This window comes from Neofelis nebulosa, chromosome 7, assembly GCF_028018385.1.
Source record: "Neofelis nebulosa isolate mNeoNeb1 chromosome 7, mNeoNeb1.pri, whole genome shotgun sequence".
In the NCBI taxonomy this organism is placed as follows: domain Eukaryota; kingdom Metazoa; phylum Chordata; class Mammalia; order Carnivora; family Felidae; genus Neofelis; species Neofelis nebulosa.
Window position 1 is genome coordinate 1,722,626 of NC_080788.1, and position 17,184 is coordinate 1,739,809.

Sequence of the window (17,184 nt, forward strand, 5' to 3'; positions counted from 1 at the left end):
TGACTCCAGGCTTGCCGCGTCCAGCCCCGCTCCAGCCCCGGGGCCACAGTGCTTACGCCCAGCACAGCGCGCAGCACACTGTGTATGACCGACCGCTTATTGTCCCACCCCTCGCCACGATGAGGTCCACAGGAACTTGTCTTGTTTGCCAAGGTGGCCCGCGGAGGAAGCACAGCATATAAATAATTCATGAGCTGGCAGGCACAGAAGGCAAACGGCAAGCATCAAAGTCAGCGGGGCAGGAGAGGGCGGAGTTGGGAGGAGTGAGCCGGCTGCCAGCGTCGGTGGGCGCGGAAGGGCTGAGAGCCAAGTGGAGCGCGCACACGCCCGCGGCGCTGGTGAGTCACGGCGGCAGCCGAGCCCGGAGCCCGCAGAGGTGAGCAAGGACACAGGGGCAGAGGACCCAAGCAGGAGGAGCCACAGGGCGGCTCCACGTCACGGCCACAGCATGGCGCCTGCTCAAGCTTCCGGCTCACACCTGTCCGGTCACGCCACGGCCCCACCCCTGGCACTTCACCGACACCGACTGTCCCCTGCATCGTGGCTCTGCACGTCTGTGTGTGTCTCTCTGTGCCGAGTGCCCCCGGGGCACAGGCACCCCTGCGGTGGGGGACTCCCCGTTCTAGAGCCTCTGCGCCCTGCCCAGTGCCGTGGGGAGCCCAGCGCTCCCTCAGTGGGGTGCAGCACGTGGGTGCTGGAGGGACGAACGGCCAGCAAGAAAGGGAGAGGGCACAGGACCCGGCGGGCAGGCCAGCTGGTGGGAGGGGGCCCTCAACAAACAGAACCTTTGCCGGAACTCTAGCAACACCAACCCCACGGATGACCGTGAGGCCGCTTCCTTGCCTGAAACCAGGCTTCCTGTGGTGTCTGTTCCGGTCCCCTGGTCCTGCCTTCTGCAGAATGACCAGCTGCACCGTCTCCGTCTGCCCTTCGGCCCCTGGTCCCTGCAACAGCGAGCCTGCATCTGTGTGCGTTCGCTCCGTAAACATTTACTGAGCGCCTCGGGTGTGCAAGATGCAAAGACACCAGACGGGAGATTCTGCAGGAGAATCCGGTGGGAAAGACGGTATGTGGTAAACACATACAGTCACCGTGATAAGACGGCACCCAGGGGATTCTGGGAGCCCACACCCAAACCAAAACTGTGGAACAGTTGACCCTCAATGCCCTTCTGACTCCACTTCCTCCTGTGTAAGAGTGACCAATGAACCACCACTGGAGGAACTGGGGCAGAGATGCTACGAGCTCTGCGTCCCCCAGGCAGCCAGCTGTGTGGTCCTGCAGGGCGGCTGGGAACAAACACGATCCCTGCAGCACTTGGACTCCAGGGGTCCCGCCTGGGGGCTTTGCCTTGGGGCCAGCGATTACTCCCTAGGTACACGGCCTCACTCGGTCCCCGGCCTCTCTGCATTCCCAGCTGCCCGAGGTCCTCAATCCTAGGGCCTCACCACTCGGTGCTGAGTGACCGCCTGTGCCCGTTTGCTGGGAGCGGCTCAGTTGTGGGCAACCCGGGACAGCTGGTCACCTAGGGCCTGAGCCCTCTGCTGTACTGGCTGGGTCCACACCCTCACGCTTTCCTGGGCAGCTGGGCTGGTACGGGAGGAGCTCTGTGACTGGCAGCCTGCCGGCCCCAGCGGCCAGGATCCAGGCCATCAGACCTGCCACCTGCTGACTCAGCCGCCCCTGGCCCGCCGAGGCCGTGCTCACCAAGGCAGAGGGACAGCTCTGAGCTCACGGGCGAGGCACATCCCGCTGCTCCCGGGCATCGCTCCACCCTCAGCAGCTAGCAGGGCACTTCGTGAGGAAGGGGCTCCATGATGAGGGAGCTGGCAGAGGTCCTGGGGTATAGTGTGAGCATGACACAGGCCATGCACCTCCTGTCTCTGGTCTCCTCTGCAGCCATTTGCACACAGGACTCCCAGATCCCAACCGAGAACACCGTGTTGCCTGGAACCCGGCCCTCTCTCAATTTCCCACCCCATGGGGACTCTGGACACTGCCCAGGCTGCTCGGCCAGGATCTGACAGCACGCCGCCCCTGCCACCCCTTTGCTTCGTTCCTGCTGGGTTCCCCTGGCCCAGTGCTGTGTCCCCACCTCCCCGGCAGACCTCCATGTTCTGACCGCCCTGTCGCCACGGTCTGAAGTCCTGCAGTGGGGGATCCTGCGTTACCCCACGCCTCCTCCGGGAAATCTGACGCTGACCTTCCCGACCCTCTGAGCCAGCAGCCCTGTGGGTTCTGCCCCCACCCGCACCCTGTAGCTTTGTGCAGCCAGCTGATGAGGCAGGGGAAACGCCGATCTTTCCTTTTGTCCTTCCCGATCAGCACACTTGCCATCAGCGTGTCCTGGGGACCCAGAGGCCTGACGAGGGGGTCAGAGGAGTGGGGGCCATTTGCAGACTTGCAACCTCACAGCTGGAAGGAACCGTCTGGGTCACTGGGCCCAGCCTCCCGTGGCCAGAAAAGGAATCTTGCCGCGCTCTGCACAGACATGAGCCCCTAGCCTTTGCTGAAATCTGGGATTTCACTCCCTTTCTGGCGTCTGGTTCCTGGCCGGGTCATGCCTGCTGGTGGGAAGGTCATCTCTTGGAAGGGAGCCCCTTGTCGTGTGTGCCACACTCCGAGATTGGGACACCCCGATGCTGGCAAGCTTAGCGGGCATCGTTGGGGCTGGGGCGACAGCGCTCCGGAAGGAAGCGACCCTTCCCAGCTCCATCTGGCAGGCTCCCAACAGGGGGCTCGCTCAAATCAGGGCAATGTGAGGAAGATCTGTTTAGAGGACTGTGGACCAAGTTGTGGGTGGGGTATGGGGGAACCACAGGGACAGAGCAGTGACCAGCATAAGGAGTGGTGCAGATCTTACAGGGCAGCCCTGGGGGACGCCGGTGGGGAACTGGAAAGAGGAGTCAGGCAGAGGGCGTCTGTGAGCACAGCCGAGGGGCTTTCATAGACACTCTCCACTCCCAGACTCCCAATGCCAGGCTGTGGTTGGGCGGGGGTGGGGTCTTCGGGGGTCGCTTCCTGGGGCCACCGCCGGTGAGTGCGGCCGGACACCAGGACTCGCAAAACTGAGAAGCTGGATTGGGTCATCGGATCTGAAGGTTGAGCTTAGGTCTAAGACAGAGCAAAGGTGGAGGACGCAGGGTTCGGGTGGCTGCTGGCCTGGACCAGGAAGGCTAGGCCAAGCGCACAGATGCCCGGGAAGGTCCCGGCAAACGGAATCCGTGCCTGACGTCTGCCGCAACGGTCCCGGCCTTCGACGTTTCCCAAGATGTCTTTGCCGCCCCGGACCCAGGGAGTGGGCCCCTCCTTCCTCTCCCTGCCAGGGAGCTCATTCTGTCTGACTGGACTCTACCTGACTCTACCTGACTGGACTCTATCTCCCTGTCGGTTCAGAAGGGTGACCCTGCCCCAAGCTGGTCCTGGTGGCCGGCGCTGCTCAGCTAAGGCTTCTTGGGGCCCGAGCCTTGTTCTCGGGGCCCACCCACATCCATGCTGCGAGTTTACGATCCAGGCTAGCACCTCCCCAAGTGCAGGTCACATAAAGAGATCTCGGGGTCTTGCTAAGGTGGCAATATGGAGCCAGTAGGGCCCGGAGGGTTGGAGGTGAGGCTTTAACCCAGGGTTCTCAAACACTGGCCAAGCCAGACCGCCCAGGCCCTCTCCTCCCTCTCGGGCCTGGGCCTGCGTGGGCCCGTGAAGTCTCCAGTGACTGTGGCACGCAGTCGCGGGCGTGGGGCCTGCCCACAGGTGCTCTGCTCCAGAGCTGTCCCAGGTGCTGCAGGCAGCCGCCCGACCACATTCGCTGCTTACCCCCTGCATTTGAGGCCCTGCCAAGGGCTCCTGGAGGGCTGGGCTTCCCTAAGGGCGGCTGTATGCTGTCAGACATAGCTGGAGTGGGGCTAGGTCAACCCCGAGCGTGACCAGGAAGTCCTCGGCTGGGACACAAATGACCATGGGGCTCATATTGGGCCAAGCTTTGAGGGAGTGATCCGTGCCCAGCGTGCGGAGCACAAGGCCAGGTCACGGCTCATGAGCCCGTCCTGTGTAGCCTCGGTGACCCTGCCCTCCGCCCGGGGGTCTGCAGGTGCCTGCCTTGTCCATCCGCCCGCACACCGGTCCAGAGAAAGTCGCCAATGAGTCCCAGACGCTGCTCCCACCTGAAGCGGGCTGGTAAACCTCCTGCCACCTGGAAACCGTTATTACGATTCTCGCCCGAGGGGAGACCCTGGGGACGTTGAGGAGGAGACGGTGCCGAGGGTGGCCCAGGGGATCGTGGCCACGCACCCAACACCCCGTCTTCCCCAGCCCTCCGACCTCGCTGGGACGCACAGAAGAGCGCTGGGCCGCTCTGGGACCCGCCCTCATCAGAGCAACGGCACCTTCAGGACCGGGCAGCAGACCTGGGATGTGGCCGGGCTCCGTGTGACCTCACAGGGCTCCTACCATGTCCCCACACTCCCAACCACGGGGCCCCTGCTGCAAAGCTCCAAGACCACACTGCCCAGAGCAGGGTCGGCAGACTCCAGTCCCCAGGCCACTAGAACGCAGTCAGGCTCACTCATGTACTTCAACGGTGCTCAGTGAGGGTGAGGGTATGTCTCCTCTCTGCCCCCCACCCAGGGGACATCCTGGATTGTCACGACCGACAGCTGCCATGGGCATCTGGAAGCTAGAGGCCAGGGAAGCTGCTAAACACCCTACAGTGCACAGGATGGCCCCACAACAAGGAGTATCCAGCCCAAAATGTCACCACTGCCCAGACTGAGATGTGTTTACATTGTCTGTGGCAGAGGAATGGGGAGGGACGGAGACTGTACGACCCGCAAAGCCTAAAACATTTTCTATTTGGGCTTCATATTAGTCAGGGTTCTTCAGAGAAAGAGAGCCAATAGGGTGTATCTGTGTAGAGAGAGAGTGTGTGTGCAAGAAAGGTATTTTTTAAGAAATTGGCCTGTATGATCCTGGAGGCTGGTAAATCCAAAATCTGCAGGTGGGCTGGCAGGTTGTAGAGCCAGGGAAGAGCCTATGGTACAGTTCAAGTCCTAAGGCCATCGGCTGAAGAATTCCTTCCTGCCTGGAGGAGGTCAGTCTTTGTTCTATCTAGGCCTTCAACTGATTGGATGGGGCCCACCCACATTACTAAGGGCAATCTGCTCTACTCAAAGCATTTAAATGTTTAAATCCAAATATTCAAAGCAAGGAGCCCTGGGACCCAGCTGGGGGCCGGCCCCTGGTGGCACCCAATCCACTGCTGGGCTGTTAGTGTCTTCATCTTGAAAATGACCACCTTTGAGCACATCTAACTGTGCTATTAAGAAAACTTAAAAGATTATGCTTCCTTTTAGCACCAGAGTAATACTCATTCTTAACTGTAAACGTGGAAAATTCAGAAGAGGAAGAAAGATATTTAACATCCAATTTCCACTCAATTCTCGTTTTCCCCAGATTTTTCTCCATACACAAAGTTTTGCTTACTTTTACCAACCAGTGATCATACCATACAGTTTTGTTAGGTTTTTCTTTGTTCAACTTTTTGGTTTTTAGGAAATTCCCTTTCAGATTATAAAATACAAGGTCGGGGTGCCTGGGTGGCTCAGTCGGTTAAGCATCTGACTTAGGCTCAGGTCACGATCTCACTGTTTGTGGGTTCGAGCCCCGCGTCGGTCTCTGTGCTGACAGCTCGGAGCCTGGAGCCTGCTTCCGATTCTGTGTCTCCCTCTCTCTCTGCCCCTCCCCTGCTCACACTCTGCGTCTCTGTCTCAGAAATAAACATTTTTTTTTTAAATTTGAAACTATTGCATTCTGGTATTTTTGAGCCCCACACTGAATGGCTGAGTGTCCCTGACTGTGTCCTTTCCAGCTTTAAGTATCACTACAGCAATCTGCTCATTTTAGAGGCAAGACCCGGTGTCTCACTGTTGTTTGACTCTGTGTTTGTTTGCTTACTCGCTGGGTGGGACGTGTTTACAACTTTACTTGCCAATTACGTTTGTGTGTTAATTGTCCTCCCTCATTACCTATTGCACAAGGCCGTGTGATTTTAGCCATGCCTGGGTTAGATCACAGGTATGACTACTGTTTACAGAGCATTTATCTTTGTGCCACGCTCTGCGTGAATTGTTTCTCATTTAATCAACTCAGTGAAGACAATAGTACGATCCCCACTTGAAAGAGAAGGAATCGAGCCCGGCCAGCTTCGACAACTTGCCCCGGATCCCTGGCCTGGTCCCCCCAGAGGAGCCATCAGCTGTGCCCGGCGCCAACCGCACAGTCTTCTAACCACCGGCGGCGTGGCCACAAGTCACAAGGCTCTCGTGTGACTGCACCACTCCGTGATTCAGTGCCTGGCCCATTCGTCTGACAAACATTTATCGGGGGCCAGCATGTACGTGTCTGCTACCCAGGCATTGGTGGGGTCGCCAGGTGCCACCGATAAGCCCCACGCCCGTGGTGCCGAGGGCAGGCTGTGCTCTGGGCTGATAGGGGCAGGAGGCGAAGGCTGTTACCAGAACCGAGATGGGGAGAGCTGAACGCAAGAGGCCACGATGACAGGCCTTCCACAGACGCTCTCACCTCCGTGACCCAGCAGGGCTGATCTCAGGAACAAGTGACCAGGCCTCAGGGTCCTTCTGGCTCCCATCTCCTGCCAGTGTTTCCCACACCTGGACGCTCCTGGGGGCGGTCCCTGTGGGACAAACAGGAAACACTCAGCACCCGCCTCCATTAGTATCAGCTTCTGGAGATGGCTGGGCAGCCCCCGTCTTACTCACTAAGTGGCCCCTAATGAGGTCTCTTGGCCCCAGGCCCAGGCAAGACAGGTCACTGACGCCTGTGAGCCCTTTGGGAGTAAACAGGCTCTGGGCGCCTGGGGGGCTCAGTCGGTTCAGCTTCCAACTCTTGATTTTGGCTCAGGTCATGATCCCAGGGTCATGGGATAGAGCCCCGCATCGGGTTCTGCACTGACAGTGCAGAGCCTGCTTGGAATGCTCTCTCTCTCCTTCTCTCTCTCTGTCCCTCCCCTGTTCACAGGCACGAACACTCTCTCAAAATAAATAAATAAACATTTAAAAAAAAACAGGTTCTGATGAGCATCTCAGGGGTTACAGAGAGGTTTTCTTTTTCAATACAATTTTAATTTTAGAGTACTTTTAGATTGATACAGAAGACATGAAAACAGTGCAGAGAGATCCTATCTACTCCACGCCCACCCTCCCCTGTTGGTAACATCTTACGGAACATGCGTCACGATCCATGAATCAATACGGACACAGACATTGTTACTAACTGCACTTCATACCTGATCCAGATTTCCTTGGTTCTGAGCCACTGTCCCTTATCTGTTCCAAAAGCCCGGCCTGGATACCTCGTTGTCTGTGTCCCCCAGACACTTTCTCAGACTGAAATGGGGTAAAAGAAGGGATACTCTGAAAATACAAATGAGAGGAGCTCTTGGGGGGAGAGACAGAGCCGGCGTGGAAATCAGTGCGGGACCTGCGCACCACAAGGCACCGCTGGCCTTGGAGGGAAGTTTCTTCTGTAACTTCTGTATCAGAGAGAGAACAAGAGGACACGCCCACTGGGCAGATTCAGGAGAAGGGGGAAATGTCCTAAGGACACCACTAGGAAGTAGAGAATTAAGGTCAAGTATTTAAATCAATTAGCTATAAAAAAGAGTAGAACTGATAAATAGAAGATGTATATTTTTACTTTTTTCTACTTCCTAGTGTTTCGCAGTATAGACTTTTTTTTTAAGTTTTAAGTTTACTTACTTTGGGGGAGAGAGAGAGAGAGACAGAGAGGGAGGGAGAGACAGAATGAGTGGGGGAGGGGCAGAGAGAGAGAGAGAGAGAGAGAGAGAGAGAGAGAGAGAGATAGACTTCCAAGCCGGCTCTGCACCATCAGCACAGAGCCCGATGCGGAGCTGGAACCCATGAACCGTGAGATCGTGACCTGAGCTGAAATTAAGCATCAGACGCTTAACCAATGGAGCCATCCAAGTTGCCCCAAGATGGTGCATTTTTAAAATGAAAATGAAACCAGACAATCGTTTGAACTCTGGGGCTGTAGCCTGGTAATTACCATTAGAATAAAGGCAAGGGTACACAGGTGGGTTAGGAGAGTTCTAGGTGCAGAGAATAGCCCACGTCCGCTGTCACAGTGCTTGTTGGGACGTGGACTGGATGGGGCAAGTGGGACGCCCCTGAGAGGCTGCCTGAGGCAGCATTCCTGCCCTGATGTGGTTATCACATCAGGCCCGCCTTGCATCTCAGAAGGCTGCTTTGGTCACGAGATTCATTTCTCAAGGCAGACTCACATTAGCCAAGGACACAAGCCTGATGTATAAACCCAAGTACCCAATTTATAAATTAAAAATGAGAAATACAGCTGAGGCCAGAAAACAGTCCAATCATATTAACTCGTAACAAAGAAATTTTGTTATGCTCAATAAATTGAGCATTGAATAATCAAAGTAGCCTTGTAAAGAATATAAACTAGATGTGATGTAACATAAATATAAACAGTCTTTTATTTTTTATTTTAGAGAGAGAGAGCATGCAAGCAGGGGAAGGGCAGAGGGAGGGAGGGAGAGAATTCCAAGCAGGCTCCACGCGGTCAGCACAGAGCTAGAAGTGTGGCTCGATCCCACGACCCTGGAATCATGACCTGGGCTGAAACCAAGAATCGGACGCTCCACTGACCGAGCCACCAGGTGCCCCATACTCTCATCTCACAGTAAGAACGGCCTTGCCAGCTGGACCCGTGAGGACGAAACCTAGCAGCTGACAACTGCCTGTCCCCTGGGACTCCTAGCTGTGGAGTTCAGGGGCACAGGCCTGTGGCCCACAGACGGGGCGTGGGAGGTGCGGGAATTTTCTACCCCAGACGGAAAAGCCTCGCGTACGGTCAACGCAGTTTTCTAGGGAGAGAATCTACAGCTGCCCTCAGGCCCTCAGAGAGGCCCATCGACTAGAGTCAGTGACCCCAAGCTGAGCACGGCTCCACCGGGGTCCTCAGGAGTGAGGTCTGCGATTCTCAGTGACCTTACCCTCTAGCTCAGGAGGCGGCGGGACTCACGGTGCAGACGTACACCCACACATTTGAAAACCTCAATGAAACAGGCCATTTTTTAATTTAAAAAGTTATCAAAACTGATGAAACGTGGAGCAAGAAGCCTGACCAGTGAGTCACGGACAGGTGGAGAAAGTTCCCACGAACGCCGTTGGAAAGTCCAAATATGAAGACTGCACATCCTGGAGAAGGAAGGACGCCAGGAGCACACTCACTGTCCGGGTGGCCGTCGGGCGTGGGCGAGGTGATGGCTGCTCCTGACCCATCAGCTCCCAGCAGGTGGACCTTGGGCCCCAGGGGTGGTGGGGGGAGAGGTGGGACCTGCTGCCTCAGTTTCCCCAAGGGCATCCTCCCTGCTGCTGCTGGGAGGGGAGTGTCTGAACGCCAGCCCATCACCGGGCAGACTGGCCCCTTCCTGTCTGCAGAGGGGAGAGAAGAGAGCCAACGTGGGTAAGACAGGACCACGGTGGGCACGGCCGGCCAAGACTCCTCTGCCCGTGCTCTCTCTCGGTGGGGTAAGCATCCTCTGGCCCAAGAGAGCCACCCGGCTCAGCACAGAAGGGAGCATGTGCCACGGCCGGACGGTGTTTACAATCATTTAATGCAAGCCAACTTGACACCGATGATGAACTGGGCTAGGTCGGGTAGATAAAGGTGAAAAGAAAAAGGCAGTGTCAGTAAGCCTACTCATCTGCTATCGTATGACTACAGATCAGATGAAGGGGATCTTAGTGGGGTCTTGACAGATGCAGAAAACACAGACGTACATTCGACAGCCGTTTCTCATGAACACTACGTAGACACATAAAAGTTATTTCCTTGGCATTATTGTTTTAAAAAAGTGTTTATTCCCAAGAAATCAGCATTTGTCAGAAATTAGTCCAGTGTCAGATATGGTCAATATTATTTAATTTGGCTTGGACAAATCTGGCTACAAGTTGTAAGACATAAAAAGGATACAAATTAGAAAGGAAGAGGGAAAGTATTATTTTGGTTAACAAAGCAACCAACTGAAAAATTATTAGAGTATTGCAAAATAAATTTTAATGTTTATTTGAGAGAGAGAGAGAGAGAGAGAGAGAGAGACAGAGCATGAACGGGGGAGGGGCAGAGAGAGAGAGGGAGACACAGAATCTGAAACAGGCTCCAGGCTCTGAGCGGTCAGCACAGAGCCCCACGTGGGGCTCAAACTCACAGACCATGATCATGACCTGAGCACCCCCACCAGGCACCCCTATTAAAGAGTATTTTAAAAAGATCAGTTAAGTGCTTAGATATAAAATAAGATATATAGAATTAAGTACCAATTATATCATCAATGACCTGTTTGAAAATATAAGAAAAAAACTGGCAATTTATCCCCAGTATCAACAAAGCATTATATAAATGAGTGAATCATTAAGGAGAAATACGACGATTGTGTGCATTTCTCTTTAATATTTCACTCACTAATATAAAATTAAGGAAACAAAATCTGTTGGGAGCCTTTTTTTAAGCCAAATAAATGAAAAAAGAAACCCCCTCAGACCTCTCGATGGGCTGTCCAAACTCTATGAAGATACACATTCCTCTCCCTGCTCCCCCAAACCCTTATAGGCATATGTAATCCCAGTTAAAATCCCGGCAGGATTGTTTCTTTAAAAAAAAAAAAAAGTTTGTCTCCCTCTCTCTCTGCCCCTCCCCCGTTCATGCTCTGTCTGTCTCTCTCTGTCCCAAAAATAAAAAAAAAAAAAATGTTGAAAAAAAAAATTAAAAAAAAAAAAAAAAAAAGGGGCGCCTGGGTGGCGCAGTCGGTTAAGCGTCCGACTTCAGCCAGGTCACGATCTCGCGGTCCGTGAGTTCGAGCCCCGCGTCAGGCTCTGGGCTGATGGCTCGGAGCCTGGAGCCTGTTTCCGATTCTGTGTCTCCCTCTCTCTCTGCCCCTCCCCCGTTCATGCTCTGTCTGTCTCTCTCTGTCCCAAAAATAAATAAAAAAAAAATGTTGAAAAAAAAAAATTAAAAAAAAAAAAAAGTTTATTTGTATTTATTTTGAGAGAGAGAGAAAGAGAGACAGAGGAAGGGAGGGAGGGGGAGGGGCAGAGAGAGAGACTCCCAAGCAGACTCCACGCTGTCAGCACAGAGCCTGACTCGAGGTTTAAACCCACATGGTGAGATCATGACCTGAGCTGAAATCAAGAGTCAGATGCTTAACTGACCGAGCCAGCCAGGCACCCCTGGCAGGATTATTTCTTGGAAATTGGCAAAATGATTCCAAAGTTAACCTGAAGACATGAACAGATCAGAACTTCTAGGAAAATTCAGAAGAAAAAGAGCCATAGTGGATGGAAAGACAGATCCCACTGGACACTGAACCTTGTTCTGAGCCGATGCGGGTAACCTATTGCGAGGCTTCGATAAAGCCGGAATCGGTGCTGGGGCAGAATAACAGACCTGACATCTGTTATGCACAAAAAGTTAATACATGATAAAGGAGGCCTCAAGCAGAACCCAGAGGAAGGGGAGGATTGGACAGCTGGCAGGGTCCTTCATTAGCGATCTGCACATGGATCAATTTACAACCTTCAATTCATTCTGATATGAAACGAAAAAACCCCAAACTTCAGAAAAATACCTTTCTGGCTTAACAAGAAGGCAAACATACAGACTGATGAATCTCAACTTAAGGAGGGTAAGTGTTACTGCAGACGGAGGGACAGAGTGTGTGAAAACACGTAAGGGAGGAGTCCGGACTTTGCCTAAAGGAGTCAAGAAGGCCTTCAGCATTTAGCATGCCTTTACAGTGGGTTTTGAGGGATGAGTAGGAGTTTGGTAGGGATAAGCCGAGAGTACCTACACAAGAGTAAGGTCATAAAAGGGCTGGAAAATGGATGTAATGAACGTTCATGGATGGGCAGAAGCACGTCCGAGTCAGGGAGTTGCGGCCTGGGCAAGTTGGAACAGCCTGGGTGGTTCTCCAAGTGTGATCCATGGACCCCTAGGGGTCCCTGAAACAGTCTGAGGGGGTCTGTGACATCAAAACTGTTTTTACTAAGCCATGATTTGCCTTTTTCTTATGAGTGTACAATAGAGTTTTCCAGAGGCTACGTGATGTGTGGTATTGCATCAGAGAGAATGCAGAAACAAATGAGAATCAGGCTGCCTTTTGTTAAGCCAAATGTTAGAGATGTTCACAGTGGCACCTGGGTGGCTCAGTCCGTTAAGCATCTGACTGTGGCTCAGGTCAGGATCTCACAGTTCGTGAGTTGAAGCCCCACGTCGGGCTCCGTGCTGACAGTGTGGAACCTGGAGCCTGCTTCCGATTCTGCGTCTCCCTCTCTCTCTCTCCCCTCTCCCGCTGATACTCTCTCTCTCTCAAAAATAAATAAACATTAAAAAAAAATTTAAAGAGATATGCACAAATGTAACACGGTGTCACTCTTTTTACTGACTCGTATTCTGGAAAACATAGCTAATTTCCATCTGAAATTTATTTTTATTTTTACGTTTTTAGAGACAGAGAGAGAAAGTGTGTGAGCAAGAAAGAAGCAGAGGGAGAGAGAATCTCAAGCAGTCTCCATGCCCAGTGTGGGGCCCAATGTGGGGCTCAATCCCATGACCCTGGGGCATGACCTGAGCCGAAATCAGGAGCCAGACGCTCAAAGGACTGTGCTACCCAGGCAACGCCAACGTGAATAACATCTAAACGAGTTGTTATTACTATTTTTTAAATAAACCAATATTTATTTTTTAAAGTGTCTTATTTTTAATTTCTAATACAGTAAACATTTGTAGATATAACCAACATAAAAGTTATTTGGGGTCCTCAATAATTTTTTTTTAAGTTTATTCGTTTTTTAAGAAAGAGAGGGGTGGGACAGAGGGAGAGAGTCCCCAGCAGGCTCCACGCTCAATGCCGAGCCTGACTCAGGGCTCGATCCCATGACCCTGAGGCCATGACCGGAGCTGAAATCAAGAGTTGGACACTCAACCGACTGAGCCACCCAGTGGTCCTCAATAATTTTTGGGTGTGAGAGGGTCCTGAGCCTAAAACATTTCAGAACCTTTGGTTTAGACTCTGATGAAAAGTCACGAGAAGAGACATCCTGCTAACACAAGTCTCTGAGAAGGTTTCCTGGGGGTACTTCCTCCCCACTGCCCGGAGCCTCCGACTCTCGTCTGGCCCTGGCACGTCCCCCACTGAGGTCACAAGGAGGCAGGCCCTTGGAGACAGCATTGAAAAGGTAGGCTGCCGGTGGATTAACACGGCCACAAAGTCTTTGCGAGCCCCTTGCTTTAAAAAGTAGGGTCTCTTTCCCTACTCCTTGAATCTGAGTCTTGTGACCCTCTGTGATCAGCAGAATACAGCAGAAGTGGCATTCAAGCTCACACCCTTTGTATCTCCAAAACCTCCACACTATGAAACGCCCGTGAAACCAGAGACCCAACGGGACAGGTGCACAGCTCAGCGGTCTCCAGCAAGAGCCCGGGGCGGGGGACAGCAGGACTGCCCGGTCCAGCCACGGAATCATGAGAAAGAGTCAAATGTTGTCTCAAGCCACTAAGTTGGGGATGGTTCTTACAGAGCCATAGACCTCTGATGGAGTTGGGAACCAAGGAGGTAGACTCAAACGCGGGTTTGTATTTTATCTCCTACAAACACAGCCAGGGCTCTCACTTCACCACGATTGACATTCGGGGCTGACGGTTCTCTGCAGGGCGTCACTGGGTGACAGCCACACCCCCTCCCCCAGGTGTAACCACCAAAAATGTCTCCAGACATTGCCAAATGTCCCCTGGGGAACAAAACCACCCCTGGCTTAGAACCACTGTTGTAGGCATAACTGTTCTGAGAATAACCCCCCCCCCCCCGGGGGCTTATTAGACCCAGGTGCACAGGTTCATCCCCTAGAGATTCCGATTCATGGTGTCTGGGTCACGGCCCTGCAACCCCAATATTTTAAATGCTGCGGGTACTCTTACTGGAAGAGTTCGAGACCTGTGCCAGGAGGAATGCGGAACCCGCAGAGGTCTGACCTACTCAATTTGTGTTTCAGGGAGAGCCTTCTGGAAACAGCTGGAGGGCCATCAGGGTGGGGCCTAGAAGAGAGAATAGGACTGGAGGCTACTGCTTAAGTTCAGGCCAGAAATAATAAGGGGGTGTACAGGGCAGTGGGTAGGGGGGTACATTTCAGAAATATTTCTAAGGCCAAATCCGTGAAATTTGTGACTAATTTGATGTTGCGGAGAGAAGGACTCAAGAAAAGGATAAGGCAAAATGAAAAGCTTCGACGCTTCAAATGATATCAAGCAAGTGAAAAGACAAACCACAAATGAGAGAAAATATTTGCGAATTATGTATCTGATAAGGCACTTGTGTTCGGAATACGTAAAGAACCCTCACAACCCCAAATAAAAGACGAATAACCCGATTTCAAAATGAACAAAGGATGTGAATAGACATGTCTCCAAAGAGGATCCACACGTGGCCAATAAGCACATGAAAAGACACTCAACGCCATCAGCAATCAGACAAATGCAAATCACGACCACCAGACGCTGGTCCTCACTGGGGTGGGCTATATATAACCCAGGAGACAGACGGGCAGCAGTGTGGCCAAGGGTGTGCAGGCACTGAACCCTCACTCCTTGCCCCTGCAGACGTGACACAGCGCATCCCTTCTGGACCACAGTGTTACCAATTCCTCAAGGGATCAAAACAGAAGCACCACAACGGCCCAGTAATTCCAGTCCTAGGTACGTACCCAAGAGAAGTGGAAACCTGTGTGCCCACAAACACCTGTAGACAAGTGTTCACAGCAGCAGTATCCTACCCGGGTCACCTGCCTCGAGGCCCGTGTGCCCAACCGTTCTGTCTGGAATGCTCTTCCCCTAGGTTATTTTCATAGGTCACCCCCCTTACCGCTTACAATTCTGTTCAGACCCCCTCCTCAGTGACGCCTATGCTGACGGCCTGTTTAATACAACCTGCCTCTCCATCCTCAACCCCGCTCTACGTTTTCTTGTCTCTACCTCTTACCATCTTTAAAAAAATTTTTTTTTACATTTTTATTTAGTTTTGATAGACAGAGAGAGAGAGCACACGTGGGGGAAGGGCAGAGAGAGAAGGAGACACAGAATCCGAAGCAGGCTCCAGGCTCTGAGCTGTCAGCACAGAGCTTGACGTGGGGCTTGAACCCACGAACCGTGACATCATGACCTGAACTGAAGTCAGACGCTTAACTGACTGAGCCACCCAGGTGCCCCACCATCATTTTCTGTTTTTTTTAATGTTTTAATTATTTTAGAGAGAGAGAGACAGAACATAAAAGGGGGAGGTGCAGACGGAAAGGGAGACCCAGAATCCGAAGCAGTCTCCAGGCCCTGAGCTGTCAGCACAGAGCCCGATGCGGGGCTCGAACCCATGAACTGCGAGATCGTGACCTGAGCCAAAATTGTACGCTCCCAGGTGCCCCTCTTACCACCTTCTAACAACACAAAACGTACGACTGTTTTGCTTGTATCCCCTCCGTTAGAAAGAAAAATCTTTGTTTTGTTCACTGATGTTCCCCAAACTAATAGAAAATTGAGACCCAAGGAGTTATGGGTATGGCTCAACATCACCGAGTCAAAAATGTGTCTGAGTGGGGACGTGAACCGTGGCCAAGACCCTAAATTCTTTCCATACGGTTCTCCAATGACAGGAGGGCAGTGAAGAAGCTGAAAGAAAACCAGGCTGCAAAATCAGTCCTGGTTCCAGCAGAATCCACCAAATGGTTGCAATCCACCATTTCCCTTTCTATAGTTCTTTTTGCTCTATTATGGCTTCCCATTTCCCACCAAGTAAAGCGAAATACTCAATTTGGCTTCTGGGACTTTCTCCGATATAACCTGGTCTCCATTATCAGAGACAACACTCTTGGCCAAAATCCCCTTCTCATGGGTTAACCTAAGGTTTGTGTTTTTAAAATTGAACGTGAATGCCCACCCGATGAATACCTTTAGGCCCCGGGCAAGCTCCCTGCAGGTTACCTACCGCCTTGCCCATTCTACCGCTGACACCAGCCTCCGTGGGACAGACATTCCTTATTTGCCCTGAAGCATCGGTCACCTCACAACTCGTCACCCTGTTCTTCAACTCCCGATTGTATCTTCCGGCCTCTTTAGGAGAGCAGGAAAACGCTGCTTTGGGATCCCAGCATGGCCAAGCCCTATGCACTCTGCAGTGCGCAAAGCCAATGCAGGCCACCTCCTCCTTGAAGCCTTTCTGGCCTGCATCTTCTCAATGGTTAACCACTTCTTATCCCCAAGTCCTGCTGCAGGAGGCCTAACCTTTGCACGGCCAGCCCCGCGAAGATCTGACTCCCCAAAGTGAGACCCCACTGGGGCGAAGACAGTGAGGTACTCACTTCAAGCTTTACATCGTAAACAGCACCAAAAAGCTCAGCAATCCAGATACCTAGGATTCTGATACTGTAGTTTTGAACATCAACAGTAACGCAAAAAGCTCGCGGAGAATAAAACATCAGATCTGAAAATAGAACCCTCCGGCCTCCGCCGGTCGGCCCCACCCTCCCTCAAGGTGGGGCTGAAGGCCCTGGAGCTGTGATCTTGGGCCTCCCGCGGGGCTGCCCGGGAGCCTGGGGTCCGGGACACTGCGGGGGCGGCTTGCACCGCTCCGCTGGGCGGGGTGTCGGGAGGGCGCGTGTGTCCCCGTGTGCACGTACTTGGGCCTTCGTGTGCAAGCGCGTCGAGTCTCGCTCCCCTCAGCGCGCCGGCGCCCCCAGACTTCGGACCCTGCGCTCGCGGGGCTGAGGGCACGCGGTTGCACGCGGGCCCGGCTCCGCGTCCCCTCGGGCCCAACTGGCAGGTGGAGCACACACTTCCCAGCGCCGCGGGTGGGGGCAGAACGGACCTCCCCCAGACAGAGGGGGCCGCCGCCGGCCCCCGGCCCCCTCACTCTCCATCCCCGCCGGCGCGCCGGCAGCCACCGGAGCCGAGTCCAGGAAGCGCCCGCCGGGCGGTAAGGGCGGGGGAGCGGCTCCGCGCGGGGCGCCGGCCAATCGCCTGGCGCCGCGGGCCCCAGCCCCGCCTCCGGCGCGCCAGGCCCCGCCCCCCGCGCGCCCTCCCCGCGGC

General features: G+C 53.5%; 1 long non-coding RNA gene across 1 annotated transcript; it reads right to left on the reverse strand.

Moving 5' to 3' along the window:
• Positions 1 to 9,497: 9,497 nt before the first annotated feature.
• On the reverse strand, positions 9,498 to 17,149 carry LOC131515910 (uncharacterized). Its single transcript, XR_009263738.1, has 3 exons — positions 16,776 to 17,149; positions 14,086 to 14,148; positions 9,498 to 10,707 (listed from the first exon to the last, which is right to left on the reverse strand). It is a non-coding gene; the product is annotated as an uncharacterized LOC131515910 (long non-coding RNA).
• Between the last annotated feature and the right edge of the window lie 35 nt (positions 17,150 to 17,184).